The sequence below is a fragment of the Cylas formicarius genome, unplaced genomic scaffold (assembly GCF_029955315.1).
Source record: "Cylas formicarius isolate icCylForm1 unplaced genomic scaffold, icCylForm1.1 PGA_scaffold_1__22_contigs__length_36826433, whole genome shotgun sequence".
NCBI classification, from domain to species: Eukaryota; Metazoa; Arthropoda; class Insecta; order Coleoptera; family Brentidae; genus Cylas; species Cylas formicarius.
This window is the reverse complement of record NW_026844264.1, coordinates 6357094-6372559: the sequence shown is the minus strand read 5'-3', so window position 1 is coordinate 6372559 and position 15466 is coordinate 6357094. Positions and strand designations below refer to the sequence as shown.

General features: G+C 35.8%; 1 protein-coding gene across 1 annotated transcript in view; it reads right to left on the bottom strand.

Annotated features, from left to right (window-relative positions):
• LOC132696754 (FERM, ARHGEF and pleckstrin domain-containing protein 1) overlaps positions 1–15466 on the bottom strand; it is a 136772-nt gene that overhangs the window by 16729 nt on the left and 104577 nt on the right. The window lies entirely within an intron of this gene.

The following is a 15466-nucleotide window of genomic DNA, read 5'->3' as shown; positions in this document are numbered from 1 at the left end:
ACCAAATCGTAGGAAGCAAAAATATTTTTTAAATTATGCTCACGATTGTGCGATTGATTAGAACAACAATATTGTTTAGTTAATTCGTTCAGTTTTAGTTTCTCCTTTTACGAAATACAAACTAGCTCTACGTACTTTATAAACTAGTAACAATCATAGAGACCCGCGAAATGTTATTTTTTGATAATTATGCCTATACCAATGTGTCAAATTAATCCTATCGTAAGCAATTTTTCTTCGTTCTGTGAGATGCGAAAATACTTTATAGTTCAAACTATTCGGGTTTTATGTATTAGGAGATAAGTTTTTTACGAGTAAGTCAAAACTTTCTTATTTTAAACAGAACACCTACAGAGGGTGCATTTTAAGACGAGTTCAACGATGTGTAGCAGTGGGTATATGTGACGCAAAGCTTCGTTCCAGAGGCATTGTTCCTTATTTTTTGACATATAACGAAACTGTCGCAGAGAGGCAGAGAGAAAGAGTTTTAACAATTTTTACGGAGTTGCAATATTGCAAGGCTCGTAAATTTTGTAAACCCTTTATTTATTGCTTCATAATTAAAGTTAGCATTAAAATGCAATTGCAACAACACATAATGATAGAGAATCATTAAGACTCATATTGATTGAATAACTAATTTCACTGTCAAAAATCAGAAAAGAGAAAACTAATATTTTATACTTTTAGACTTTGTTGATTATTTAAACAGCCTAGTAAGCGTAAATTTATAAATAAAATAATTCTAATTTATTTATAAGCACCTAATGTTATTAATATGAAAAAAAATATTCAAAACTAACCAAAATGAAGTGTATCAAAAAAAAAGACAGGTTCCTTAAACTGCCACTTTTATGTCTTTAAAATTGGTTAATGGTTATTTTAATTATAAGCCAATTTGTGGGAGGCGGCATTCAAAAAAATAGAGTAAATTTACACAAAGCGAAACGTGGCAACATTGCAGCGAATTCATCACCTTAGACATAACGCAACATAAAATTTAGTCCTTTATTTTAAATACATAAAAATTGAAAGGCATTAAATATATTCTCTCTATGACAATTGTAGTCTGTATCAAAAAATAAAGAACGTCGAGTGACAGGCCGAAATTACAATAACATATCGTTGAACTTGTCATGGAACACACTCTCCGAGTGTGTTGTCAACATATACAGTTTTCTATTTAAAATAAGTTTGTATCTGGGCTGAAAAAACTAAATACCAATAAGCATATGCTGAACTCAATACGAGAAATTTTTGTATTAAACATTTTTTGTAGATCTTACCATTTCTTAGATTGGATAGCGGGGACTTATTTTAAACAGCATAATGTCCTATACCTAAGTCTCACAAATCTTGATTTTTATGTAAAAAATGACGTTTGCGGGTACTAAAAATAATTAACAATTTTTTGTACAAGGGAGTTCTTTTTAATATAACAATTATATAAATTCAATCTTTGCTTTAACGAATATGTTCTGGCTTTTAATGGAAAAAATCAGATTAATCAAATAATAAATGAATGACAGAATACCAGTGTCAAACTGACATCTAAATAGATGCTGTTTTGAAAAGTAACGTTTCTGCAACTAATAACAAAACTTACCAGCTGTACTATGGCATTATTATAATACGGAAAAAAAATTTCATGTAAAAAAAACATTTATCGAAAACGGTTAGACTATAATTAAAAATTATAAATTCATATTGTTTGTAATTTCTAAATTAAGAGGGTAGGGGATCTTATTTTGAACACCCTGTGCAGCAATGGCAAATATGACAAATCTAAAAGTACATCCAGTGGCAAAAAACTTTAATATGTTCATTATGTTGTTTACAATATTTTTGCTTTACGTTATTGAGTATCAAAATTTTATTTAAACTTTTTCAAATAGACAATTTTACCTATTGTATTAACATGTCATAATCCAACCGGAACGCACTGCATAAAAAATATATACGGACGAATAAACAGCGGAAAAGTGTTCAAACAAAATCAAACGAATCCGTGCAATTCTATAAAACGATTTTTAAATAAAACTAACAGATACGTGTCGTGCGGATAAACGCAAATCAAAATACAATAAAAAAAAAATACAGACAAACATCTATCAACTGATATCACCTCACCTTTTGCCCATTGGTAGTCTAAATCGGGTTGCGAATTAAAAATGCGTCTCTCGATTTATTTGTAATTTATTTTGTCGATGGGATTTACAGTATGGGGGTTATGCTATTATTCTTTCCAAATTTTGATAAATGATTGTACATAGCACAAAGAGGAATAATATCTAAATCTTTATTTAAGATTATTTTTGGTAAGGAGATGCCGGATGTCGAGTAAGTTGGTAACTTGGACCACGTCCATACTTAAACTTAAACAGACCTTTAAAGGTGGCTTTCGATATGAAATCATTACTCTCGCAGTCCCAGTTCTTATAGCGTAATTGTTAAGTTTATTTTAATTTCAGTGGAAAATTATCAACTGCCTCGGTGTGCGTCCATCCGCATTATTTGAGTAATTTCGCGAAATCATTTAAATAAATTAAAAGATTGCTTAAAAAATATTTACAACACTACAACGACTGGTATTTCGTCTATAACAAATTTTTAAATATCACAAAAATTAAACAACGAATGTCATTTTTTACTCTTATAGCTCATTGACTAGAAATATCATTTAGTAGTTCATTTGAACGAATCGTCCGTCCAATATAATCCCTCGGCAATGCGAAAGTACGAAAACGCTGAACAAAAAATCGAAGATAAGTATAAGTTTGCTTAATTTTTTGAAGAATATATCAGAATTTCTGAGAAAAATGTCACAATTTTTGACATAAGTCGGAATTTCTGAAGAACATGTCAGAATTCCTGACTTAAGTCAAAATTTCTGAGAAACAAGTTAGAATTTCTGACATAAATTGGAATATTTGAGAAACACGTCAGAATTTCTGAGAAACGTGTCAGAATTTCTGACATTTCCGTTGCTTCGTCCCAAGTTCAGGATGAGAAATTAAACAAACAAATAGTTATGAAAACAAAACACATCCCTCGAAACGAACATGGAACGAGCTACATTAATATCGACCCGGAGCCGTAACTCAGGTGGTCAGAGAACTGAAATTCTATACAAGAAATCAGATAGACCAGTAATGACACGGTACAAACCATCAAATCTACCATGTTCTTCAGTGGAAGCGAAAGAGAGCACCAATTTGGTACAGGTTTGATATTCAAGGAGATCCTGGCAGGGTCAGTCACAAGCTGTCCACGAAAGACTAAAGCGAAACCTACAAACCTAACAAATAATCCTAACAAAGTCAATCATGTTCGTATATAACAACATATACGAACAAACCGCGTCGCCAGAAATGAGATATACCACGTGCTCAGGAGAAGTAGCAACTGCTTCGACCTACGAATCCTGAGAGGTGGCACTGATCATTTTCTGGCAAGAACAAAGACACGATCTAGAATAGCGTCTCCAAAGAGCCCTCAAATTCATCCAACGACAACAAGAAAAACTGGGTCAGATAACAGCATAGACTCGGCTTGGAAGTACATCAGACGAAATACTTGAGACAAGGAAGACGAAAACAAAGAGATGACTTCTTGAAGGCGATAAGTGAGAGACACACTAAAATCCAGATCCAACCAAGTAAGGAAATTTCAATAGGCAACAAAATTGACGAGAAGCAAAAAAAGGAAGCATCAAAGAAACATAGTTAAGGAACTGGAACAGAATCATAAAAACAGGCAAGCGAGACAATATTTCCAAGAAATGAAAATTTTCTACAAAGAGCTCATAAGTAACGACAAGGAAATTCTGAAAAACTACTCAACGACAGATCATTTATACGGAAGGCTCAAAAATAATAAGGAAGGGGTTGTTTTACCAATCCACATAAAAGGAGACAAAAAGCAATGTACCAACTAACTAGTACCACCGCAACTTATAAAGTTCTTTGAATATAGTACTAGAAAGAACCAAAACATATACTGAAGATATACTCGGGGACTATCAATATGGATTCAGATTTTCACCAGACAATGGAGAAATTCTCAGAATGTGATCGAGACATCAAATTTTCATAGACATCGAACAGGCATTTGATCGAGTATGTAGAACGAAACTGTGGATAGCAAAGCAAGAACTTGACTTCAACAAAAACCTGGTAAGGATGTGTATGGAAGGACCTCAGTGCAAGTTTGGGATATGACAATAACTCTTCAATATGACTCTGAAATATATCACAAGGAGAACGAGAATTGAAGAACCAACTTCAATATTCCGTCGAGAAGGTCCGGATCTACTATGGCCCTTGTATACGATGTAGATCTGATGATAAATAGCAGCATAAAAATGAGAGAAACTTTCGTTACAGGAAGGAAGGAAGCAGAGAGGATGGGGACTCCAAATCAACGAAAATAAGACCAAATATATGTACACAAGCCGGAAGGTTCAGAGAACAGAAATGGTTAGAATATAACTATCGATCGGGACTATAATTTTGACAAAATTAAAGAATTCAAATATCTCGGAACAAGGATTACTGATGGCAATATCAGATACCAGGAATAAACGAGGTAAAGAACTCACCAGGATAGCCCAGATCAACCTATAAGTAACAGTGATAAGTTATGTACGGCTGCGAGACATGGACGATGACAGTCGAAAACGACGAACGATTGCACATATGGGAGAGAAAAGTCGGCAAAAGCCATCCGAGTTGTAACAGCATGGGAGCAAGCAGGCAATATACCTTACGAGACATATCAGAAATTCTGAGTTGTGACTTAAGTTTGAAATTTTGACTTGTTACTCAGAAATATAATATCGCACATCCCGAAGAAAACCGTATTAAGTAGTAAAATTACAATTTTTCATGTTTTGTCAAATAGAACACTTTTTAGGATTCTACTTTACCCTAACAAGCCGACAAAGCTCTCATTTTATGTTTTATGCACTAGATGGCGCTAGGTAAAATGTCATATTGTCAAAATTGTGTTGGTCGCCAGTTGAAAGCAGTAATATTTCGGCGTACTACGCCGGATTTTCTGATTTTCCGAAGAAAAGTGTATTAAGTATTAAAATTGTGTACTGTGCGATATAAATTTCTTATAATTTTTCAAAGAAAAGCGTATTATTTGTCTTTGATACGCTTTTCCTTCAATTGGCAAAGTAAGAAAATTCCTTTTTTTATGGATAGGTGTATTATATGAGGATAATGCGTTATTCTTCAATTATGTTCGCGTGTGGGTAGTATTATCCTAAATTGACACCTTTTTTATCAAATAATTTTTTTATTATATGAAATTTTAAATTTGAAAAAGGTGGTATAAGTTCTTAATACATTTTTACAGTAAAAAAAATAAATTTTTCTTAACTTAAAAGAGAAAGGTTCCTCCTTTGCTCCTGGTGTTACTGAAGTAACGTCTTGTATTTTTAAGTACTTAGAACAGAAGGCAAATACCGTCAATAACGAAGACTTGGAAAATACTTTTTATAGTGATAACTGCGGAACTCAGAATAAAAACAAGTAGGGTAAATGTGGGTGAGATGCCGCAGTGGGACAGATGCCGCGGTGTACGTTTGGCAACACTGCGACTTTTTAAAAAGGCGCTTGTGTTTCCTTACAATTAGTTGATGGCTAACCTTGAGAACTCCATTACGCCGGTTGAAAATAAACGATTTTCTCAAGAAATATTTCGTGTGTTTGTTAAAATAACGTTCAGGTAAGTTACAAAATTTATTCAGTGTTTCTTGTAAGTTAAAATTATACCTCTAAACGAATAAAATTTGGTTTGCAATTAACTTATAGGAGATTTAGGATAAGTAAGGTTATGTTACCACCGGGTTTTAATTTCGTGGATCATAAGTGTCACAAAAAATGTGCTGCGGCATCTCTCCCATACATTTGGGATAGACGCAGCAGAAGTTTGTGGTAGAGATGACGCATTAATTCGATGTTTTATTTTAGTTGGATATGCCTCGCAAATATAAACGAAAATCTAATAGAGGAAGATGGACTCAAGAAAATTTGGTTACAGCCATAAATTTAGTACAACAGGATAATATTCCAGTACGAGAGGCTGGTAGAATATGCAACGTGCCAGAGCGAACGCTAAGAAGAAGGTTAAAAAACAATAATTTTGAAAAGGGTGTACAAGGGCCTTCGTCATCTCTTGGCCAAGAATCCGAAAAAAAGGTAGTAGGGCATATTAAAGCTCTTCAGAAAGCAGGCTTTCCTCCCACTGTAAGAACCGTAAAACAAATTGCCTATACCTTGGCTCAACGTTTGGGGTTAAAACACAAATTTAACACTGAAAAAGAAGAAGCTGGAGATCACTGGTACCGATCGTTCATGGAAAGGAATCGTGATTTGAGTTTAAGAAAGGCAGAGGGACTATCAACTGCAAGGGCGGAGGGTATGAATAGAAAAGAAGTTGAAGAATATTTTAAACTTTTAGAAAGCATTTATGAAGCTAACGATGTCTTTGATAAACCAGGTCATGTCTTTAATGTTGACGAGTCTGGCCTTCAGTTAAATAATGTGCCAAGTAAAGTTATCGCAGCAAAAGGTAGCAAAGAAGTTCACACAGTAACGTCTGGGGAGAAAGGGGAGACAATCACCGTTGTAGCTTGCTGTAACTCTGAAGGAAATTTCTTACCTCCCTACTGCATATTTAAAGGGGTAAATAAAAAAAAGGAATTTGAAGACGGCATGCCACCTGGTTCGGTTGTTGTTATGAACCGCAAGTCTGCTTATGTTAATAATGAGCTATTTTTTGACTGGTTGAAAAATCATTTTGCCCCTCGCAAGCCACCAGGGAAGACTGTTCTAATTCTTGATGGACATGGATCGCATATGAGTCTAGATTGCCTCGAATTTGCGACAGAAAATGATATTTCTTTGGTATGTTTGCCCAGCCACACCACACACTATTTACAGCCACTCGATCGTAGTTTTTTTAAACCGTTGAAAACGTTTTTTTATCAGGCTTGCGACCAGTGGATTAAAACACATCAAGGCAGACGAATTACTCGTATGCAATTTGGCACATTGCTAAGTAGTGCTTGGTCTCGCGCAGCTACAGCTGGAACGGCTATTAATGGTTTTCGTGCTACTGGAGCATTTCCACTTAATCCAGAGTCAGTTCCGGACCACGCTTTCAGCGTATCAGACCTGCACGTAGCTCATGCACACAATGTTGAAGACACTGCAACTAAAACCTGCAATACCGAAAAAGAAAACGCTGCGCCGAATCCATCATTAGAAATCAACGTTAAATCGCAAGAAGCTCAACCTCAACCTTCTACTTCGGTTAGCACTGATATCACTCCTGGCAAAATGTTGCAACAAATATCGCCCATTCCTATTCTTTCTAACACTACAAAGCGCAGAAAACAGTCGGCTGCACATCTAACAAGCCCCAGTTATATTGAACACAAAAAAGGGAACAAAACTAAAACCAAAAAGGACAAAAAGCTAAAAGTTAAGCCTTTAGCTAAAAAAATAAAACTTAAACAAAAAAAAGATTTATCATCGTCTTCTGAGTCTGAGGAAGAAATGCCAATTTGTTCTTCAACCAATGACTGCAGTGATATTGACGAAAACGAATGTGTGGAGTGTCTTGAAAAATACTGTTTAACAAAATCACGTGCTGATTGGATTCAATGCGTTCGCTGTGGATATTGGCTACACGAGACTTGCTCAATATACAAAACCACTTGCAATCGATGTGGAAGGCTTTTATTAAAAGCCGATCAAGTTAGAAGAAAGATGTAATGTTATTTTTCGTAAGCCATCTCTCCCATGTACTATGCGGCGACTCACCCACGTTATGTAGGAGAGATGGCCAAATACATGGGATTATAAAATATATTTTCTTAGAATACTGTTTTATTTAAATTGATTTTGTTACATATTTACTTTTAAATAAATGTTCTAAAAGTAAACATGTGTTTTTAATTTTATTTCATCTCGATAGGTGTAACAGTTATGAAAATCTATAAAAATGTGCGGCATCTCTCCCACATTTACCCTACTTTTAATTTTGTGAACAAATAACATTAAACGGTGTTTATTTTGTTTCAGATACATGATTGCTCTTTTAATGTATGCTGTACAAGTACTCAAGATAAAAGAGCATTTCTCATAAATTCCTTATTGCCGGACACACGCAAAATGAAGGAGACAGCACACATTCAACAAATTAAAAAAACTGTTCTCGAAAACTTCCGAAACTTAAAGAAAGAAAATAATTAACACACAAAGACTTTATAGATGTCAAACAATTAACAACAGATATTGGAAATAATTTCGATAAAAATGTTGAAAATGAACAGGTTTACTTATCCCAGATTAAAATTGTAAAAGTAGAAAAGGAACAGGCTTTCATGTTTTTTTATAAACAGTCATATTCGGATAGCCAATTGAAGTGTGTTAATGTAAAAAAAAATAAAATAACGAGAATATCTAGATCTGCGGCATCTTCTTTGCCAGCAGAACTCAAACTTTAAAAAGCGTATAATTCAAGACGCCCAATTAATGAGAATAAAAAAAAAGGATTTAAAATTCCATTTTTACGAGCCTCTGTTTTAATGGTTTTTTGAAAATGTTTTTTATGATTTTTAAATTAAATTTTAAAATTGTGTTAACCTAAATGTTAATAATGCTTAAAAATAAATTCCTTTTTGAGTCATTTGTTTGTTTTAATTCACCTTTCATCGACATTTCGGAAAAAAATGGATTATATTTCTTGGAGAAAACTGTATTAAGTCAACAAAATCAGAGTTTTTGGGGTTTTTGAAAACGTGACCGAAACATCATTTTATATTTTGTAACTACTTATTATAGTTAACAAAAATAATGCAATATATCAAATATCATAAATATAATAAACTCTGAGACCAAAATGTATTATATCAATTCTTTAAATGCTCCTCCTATAAAATTGTTAATTAGGCACTTAATACAGTTTTCTTTCAATTGCGATATCAGAAATTCTGACTTACTCTTCAAAAATTTGTCTAATTAAACTTAAACCTATATTATATTTTTGGTGGCGTTTCAGCGGTTTCGTACGAAATAGATCATTTTTAAACGACTTTCGTTTAGCGTTAAACCGAAAAATTTTGTTTGGTTGTTCGGTCGAACGCGCGTGTCTCAAATCCGATCACTTAGGCCTCTTGTACAAGGAAAAGCTATAAGCTAGGAGGGGGTGGGGGGACCTAAATATAAACTAATAGGTATTTGGGGAAAATTATTTGGCACGTAAAATCACAAGATCAATTTTTAACAAACGATATTCAGGTTCGGTGCTTTTTAACAAAATGTTTGCGCATCAACATGGAACTTAATATTCTCGAACCGCAAAACACGAAACGTCTCGAACTGCTTATTGTAAAATGTTTGATTATAATTCTCGACACAATTATTTACAATATTTTTATTATCAGTCTTCAGGTTTTTATGTTACGAGTGACAATTTGAGAGGTCGATTCCTTATGTCTCGAGTATGCGTATAGATTGAAAAGGTTTCGTTACCAGGCTAGTTCAAAAATTATTTCGCCGCTTCACTCTCGATAGAGTCAACTACAAGAAAGCTATTTTAATTGGGCAAAACTGCTTGACGACTGGGTAGATGGCGTTCACGTAAAACAAGTAACAAATTTTAAAAAAATAAGTAAATCGACCAAGAAAAGATACTAGAATTTACTTAACAGTTTTTGAAGTTTCTTATATTAATCATAGTTAAAGTGCCAAGAGTAAAGCCGCCTAATGTGGTATAGATTTCTAATGTGAAATACTCAGTGATTGGGAGAATTCAGGCGCCATCTATTTGCAATCCAGCGCGACTCTGTCCGGTAGAGATCGACATTATCAGAGAAAAATGAACCCATCCGCAAATTTATTTTCCCATGGTACCACATGTGCCCGTATCTGCATAAGCGACAATAAGCCATGGTTAGTGGATCTGTTATCTTTTTTTGTGGCCTGTGGTTGGTGGAACACGACTTAAGTTGAACATCTTAATTGAGTCTACTGCCAGAATCGTAAACTTAAACGATACATTTTTGCAACAAAAACTAATATAAGGAGGTAACTGTTATTCAATTGAGTGATACATCGATCGTTTTGTTTGAATGAATCCATAAAGAGACTCAATTGCGAAGAAGAAAAAGAAAATAAAAACAGTAGTTTCTTTAGAAGACACCTGAGCAATACTCAACTTAATCAGAAAAAGGGGAAAATTTGCTTGTATAGCCAACAAAGAAGACCTAGAACAATCCATTAAAGTACGATTAAAATAAAAGATAAGAAAAATATTTTCTGATAATCGGGGCTGTAGTTCAGCTGGAACAATTGGCCATCATCAAGTAAAGCTTCCTCGCGTATTTCTTCACGATGAAGAAATTTGGATAATGTGCCTCGTGTGTAATTCTTGGCACAGGATCGGAAAAAAACCTCAAGACTTTTGGCGTCACTTCTTTCCCTTTCGTTCCTTCAAGGATGAACTTTTGGGTTATTGACATCCCTTATACATAAATCTAGATTTACAAAAATAACTTGATCATTTTGATGGTTTTCTGATTATTCCACATTAAGCGATTCTATTCTGACACAACTTTAAATTTAAACTTGGAGTCCTTAAAAAGAACTTTTTTTAGGCAACGAATCGTGCTCTGAGTGCCACCAGGTGCTGTTTTGTGATATAACCGCAAAATCAATAACTTTTTGAAAAAAGAATAAAGACAACGACAAGTATGCTATGTATAACCTAAAATTTGAATAAAAAGAACTTACCACTCAAAAAAAGTTGAATTTTTCATATTTAAAATCACAGCAGAATGTTTTTAAATTTATTAAAATTTTTACAATACATTCGAAGGGCAGAAAATTACCACGGAGCTACTACCTAAAGTGAAAATGCTTCACGAACTTCAACTTATTTTTGGTTTAAAGTTAATTTATTCATATTTTAGGTTAGGATAAAAATATTGAGATACGATTTTCACTAGTTTGTCGACTCCTTATCAGATCATCCAATAACGCAAAAAGAACACATCGTTTCATTTATTCCTTTTTCCAGAAAATTCCATTGTTTTTCGAAATTCCGAAAACACCCCCTGGTGGAGAGTTAAGCAGCCGTAATCACGTCATTTATAGCGCAAAAAAGATTAGAATTTGCCTAGTCTTTAAAACTGTTGTTTAGTATGGAAATAATTTAGAGTATTTTCTCTTGGTAGCTTTACTTAAACTTAAACTCGATCTCACGTGACGTTTTCTGCGCGGCGAAGCAATTTCCAAACTATCGCTCCGTGAGCGCCGTTTTACTTAAATATTAGAGAAAGACGTTTAAACATTCCAGAAAGTTTCAAGTGAGTGACACGTTATTTAGTGAAACCCGGGTTATAAAAAACATTAAAAAGTTCAATAGTAAGTATACAATATTATAGAACCACAGACCAATCACAAAACTCCTTATCAGCCCTATTTACTTTTAATAATACTATTTAAACAATTGGCACAACGGACTTTTAACAACTAGTGAGTCGATACGAGTTTTAATTTAATAAAAATAATAATAGTTATGCGAAATCAGAAAGCTGACGCCAGTAATGCCGAATCTCGGGAAACGGAAGTTAAAGTCTCGCACTAAACGGTTCGTTTTAAGGCGAAATCTTCCACACGGCCTTTTACTCCATATCGAAAGTCCAACTACAACTTTTGATTTACGTTTCCAGCTACTAATATAGTAGCCTATTTTAATGGTGGTGGTCCGAAGCGGCCACGCTTGCGCACTGCGCTGCTAATCAAATAAAGTCTCTTCGTTGGTAGTCCTGAAATTGTTAAGTCACGAAGTATACAGGAAATCTTTTTCATTATAATGCCGTGGTGGAAGATGCAGTTATGGAAGCCTGGTCTGCGTATCTGCCCGTGATAAACTGGTCGACCACTTTTGGTTAACTGGTTTGAAACGTTCGGGTTTTCTTTAATTAATTCTGCTGTCGGATAAGCCGTTTAATACTGTACTTGGTGCACCATTAAGAAGGGCATGTCGATCAAGATAAAATGCTGAGAGTATAATCGCATTCTTTAATTTTAAATTTAATATTACAGATTCGATTCCCTTAAGGAAAAATAGAGGGGGGAAGGGGAGAACAGGTGCCTGAACCTTTTTGGAAATAACTTCAAAATAATTTAATAAATTTGGTCAGATTTGGATATGTTTAGATTACTTATCCCTAGGGACGTTTTGTTTTATTTTCTACAAACAATTAAACGCAACAGTATCCACCATTATTGCAACAAAAGATAGTCAAGTAAGGAACGAACATGCTAGTGTCTTGATGTCTCTTTCCTAACCTATATCAGTAAAAGAAGGAAACACCAAATAATAATTAAGACTCATTCGATATACCTATCTGTCCACACGAAATTCGAAATTTTAAAAATCCAACCGCGTTTTGAAAAACAAAAAAACACGGTGTATTTTGGTGGGCCTATAAAAAATCCCGCATTGATAACCCACCTGCTTTTGTTAGATGTTCAGGATGTGTTCTTTTTAATAAATTACGCTCAACGTTGCGAAAGACCACAACATTTCGATTTTTAAGAGAAAAATGATTCCAATTCTAAAAAGATACTTCTCGAACACGTAGAGTGCACAGCACGACAAATGGTCATGACTTACCTGGCCTATAATAAATGAAAGGACCTTTACCCTCAACAAACCAATAAAAGGCAACTTACAAGCGTTGTTTATCAGTACAGCAGGTTTTTAAACTTTAGTTTGCCCTTTGACATTAGTGGTGTTACGGTCATTATTTTTTATTTTTCAAAGAAACTTCCTCACGGTATTAAAACAAAATATATATTGGTCCGACGCCCATGTCACTGTAAGAAGGGATGTCAACATTTTTTATCGAACTGTATTTTGAATGTACCAGCCTTTAGATGAGAAAGGATATCCAATTTGTAGCTCGAGGGAATATTGGGTGCAAATCGCTTTGCTACTTTGCTCATTAGACATAAGTGAACTTTTTGAAAATTCAGTGAAAAATTGTCTTCACCTGCGTAATACCAACGATCAGCAGCAAAAAGATGTATTTGCAAGAGTTCCTTAGTCAGCATGATTTTTATTTTGAAGATACAAAAAAAAACAGCTAGTTAAAGTTTTAAGAACAAAACTAACCAAAACTTATTTCGTAAACGAAGTCATAAAAAAAAATCGGTAAAATACCTCTTAGATTACCACCACAAAGTTAGGTGCAATAATATAAAGCTAGAAGTGTAGAGCCCACGTAATTGGAGAGAATGTCTCAAATCATATACTTGAAATGGAAAATAGTTATAAAAAACTTGGGACAACGTAATACCATTAATTATTTCCTTGGTTTCAAAATATTCTCATAACTAATTTTATTTAATAAGTATTTATAATTTATATCATTACCAATGTACAGTACGCAATACAACAGAATGTAGTAATATATTTCGTGTTTCAAAATGCCTACGAGCAGATAAAATTGATAACAGCATTATAACCATTTGTTGTGTGTCAGGCCCCATAAACATTTCATAATGCAATGAATGACCGTTTCAAATTACGTATCTGTATTTTATTTTATGTGCACTAAAGTTCTCTAGAATTGTACCAAATTTCCGTTGTGACTTGTGCAGCACGTGTTTTTATTTATTTTACTGATATAGGTCAGGAGAGAGGGACCCTTATCTGGCTATCTTTTGTTGCAATAAGCATCACTTTCATGATACATTTCAGTTTTTTGAGAAAATACATTTTATTTGTAGTGATGTCGCCCTCTAGAGGAGACACAAGCAATCTGAATTAATCCGCTAAGAGCCTAAGGGCAGCCTTTTCCAACGACTAAAAGTGCAGACAAAATGCGTTCAGTCATTATGAAGTTATTGCCATTTATTTCCGAAAATGTACAGACACGGCCAACCACTTTCTCTAAAGAGATGGAGCAAGAACCATATAACGAAAACTATAAACGATGTCCACCTTTATATCTGTAATATTATACTAATTTCGAACAACAGGACTTAAAATTGGAGAATTTGATTACTCCAATTGGTGGCCAGCCTAGAAATTAATTTCGTGCTTCTTCTCTGGGCAGCTCTACTCATATTTTTCTTTACTGCACTCTTCGAGCTCCCTTCTTAATCGCCCGCCAAAGCCTTAGCCTTAGCGTCGGGCGCATATTGGGCGATAATACTTTTAAAATACGCGAAATGGAAGGCAACTGAATTGAAATGCTACTATATGTACGTTTCGTAAAATGCAGTACCGCCCCTCGGCTCAATGTGAATTAGCTTCCGTCCTTGCACGTTTCATAACCTAAAAGTTCGCTGCTCGTTATAAACAACGGCTCCTCCCACACAGTACCACTCGGTGGCGCTGTCGTCGCGATTTACTTGCCCGTTTCGTATATAAATCGATGGACACGGAAAGTACCAAAACCACACGCTTCCTAACCTAACAAACGGTAAAAAACCCGACGTCTATGAGAACATGGTAAACGACCACCACGAGACATATCGCGGTGTTGCCGACGCCGAAAAAAAGTCCCAAAACGATCAGCGTGTCCTACAACAGTTTGCGTTCATTAAAATCAAATGTGCGGGGGCGGGTCCCCTTCGAAATCGTCCTCGAGCAGGGGCGGCGGTATCGACGAGACGTCGAAGGTTTCGGCGTAATCGTACCGGTCGTCCTCCTCCTTCTCCATGCGAAATATGTCGGAGCCGGATTGCGAGTCCCCGTCCGGATAGTAACCCTCTTCGAGGGTCTCGGCGTATTCGCCGGCCAGAGCGCTCTCGTACTGGAAATTCGACGCCATCTCCTCCATGCTGCGCTCCCTGATGTACTCGTTGTACTCGGTCAGTCCGTGTTCGTGTTCCACGTAGTAGTACTCGTCGACAGAATGCTGTTGCGGTTCCGTCTTCGTCCTGCGCTGGTTCTGCAGCTGCCGTTTCCTGCGATAGCCCCGCCTCTCCCTTTCCGACTTACTTTTCGGCGACTCCACCGAACTGGTAGAGTCGTTTTCGCTCGGCGGACTCTTGGCGTGCGTCAGACTTCGCGACATCGGTTTGCGGTGGACTCGGGTCAGCGGTACCGTCGCGGTTTTGTTGACGCAAGGCGGCGGCACGGGACTGGTACCGGTCAGCGGCGTCGATTCGCTACTCAAACTGCTCGAATAGTACGGCGAACACTTCGACAGCTTGAGGGACACCTTCACCGGCCGGTCGGTACTTTTCGTCGCCTGGCACTTTTGCAGGTACTTTTGCTTTTCCTTGTCGTATCGTTGCGTGTGGACCGTCGTCCTGTGGTCGGCCGAGCTGCTCGACTTGTCCGTATCGGACTGGATCGTCGGAATAACGACCGGCCGTTCGGTAGATTTCGTGAAAAATTTCGGCGCATCGATTCGCGACGACGA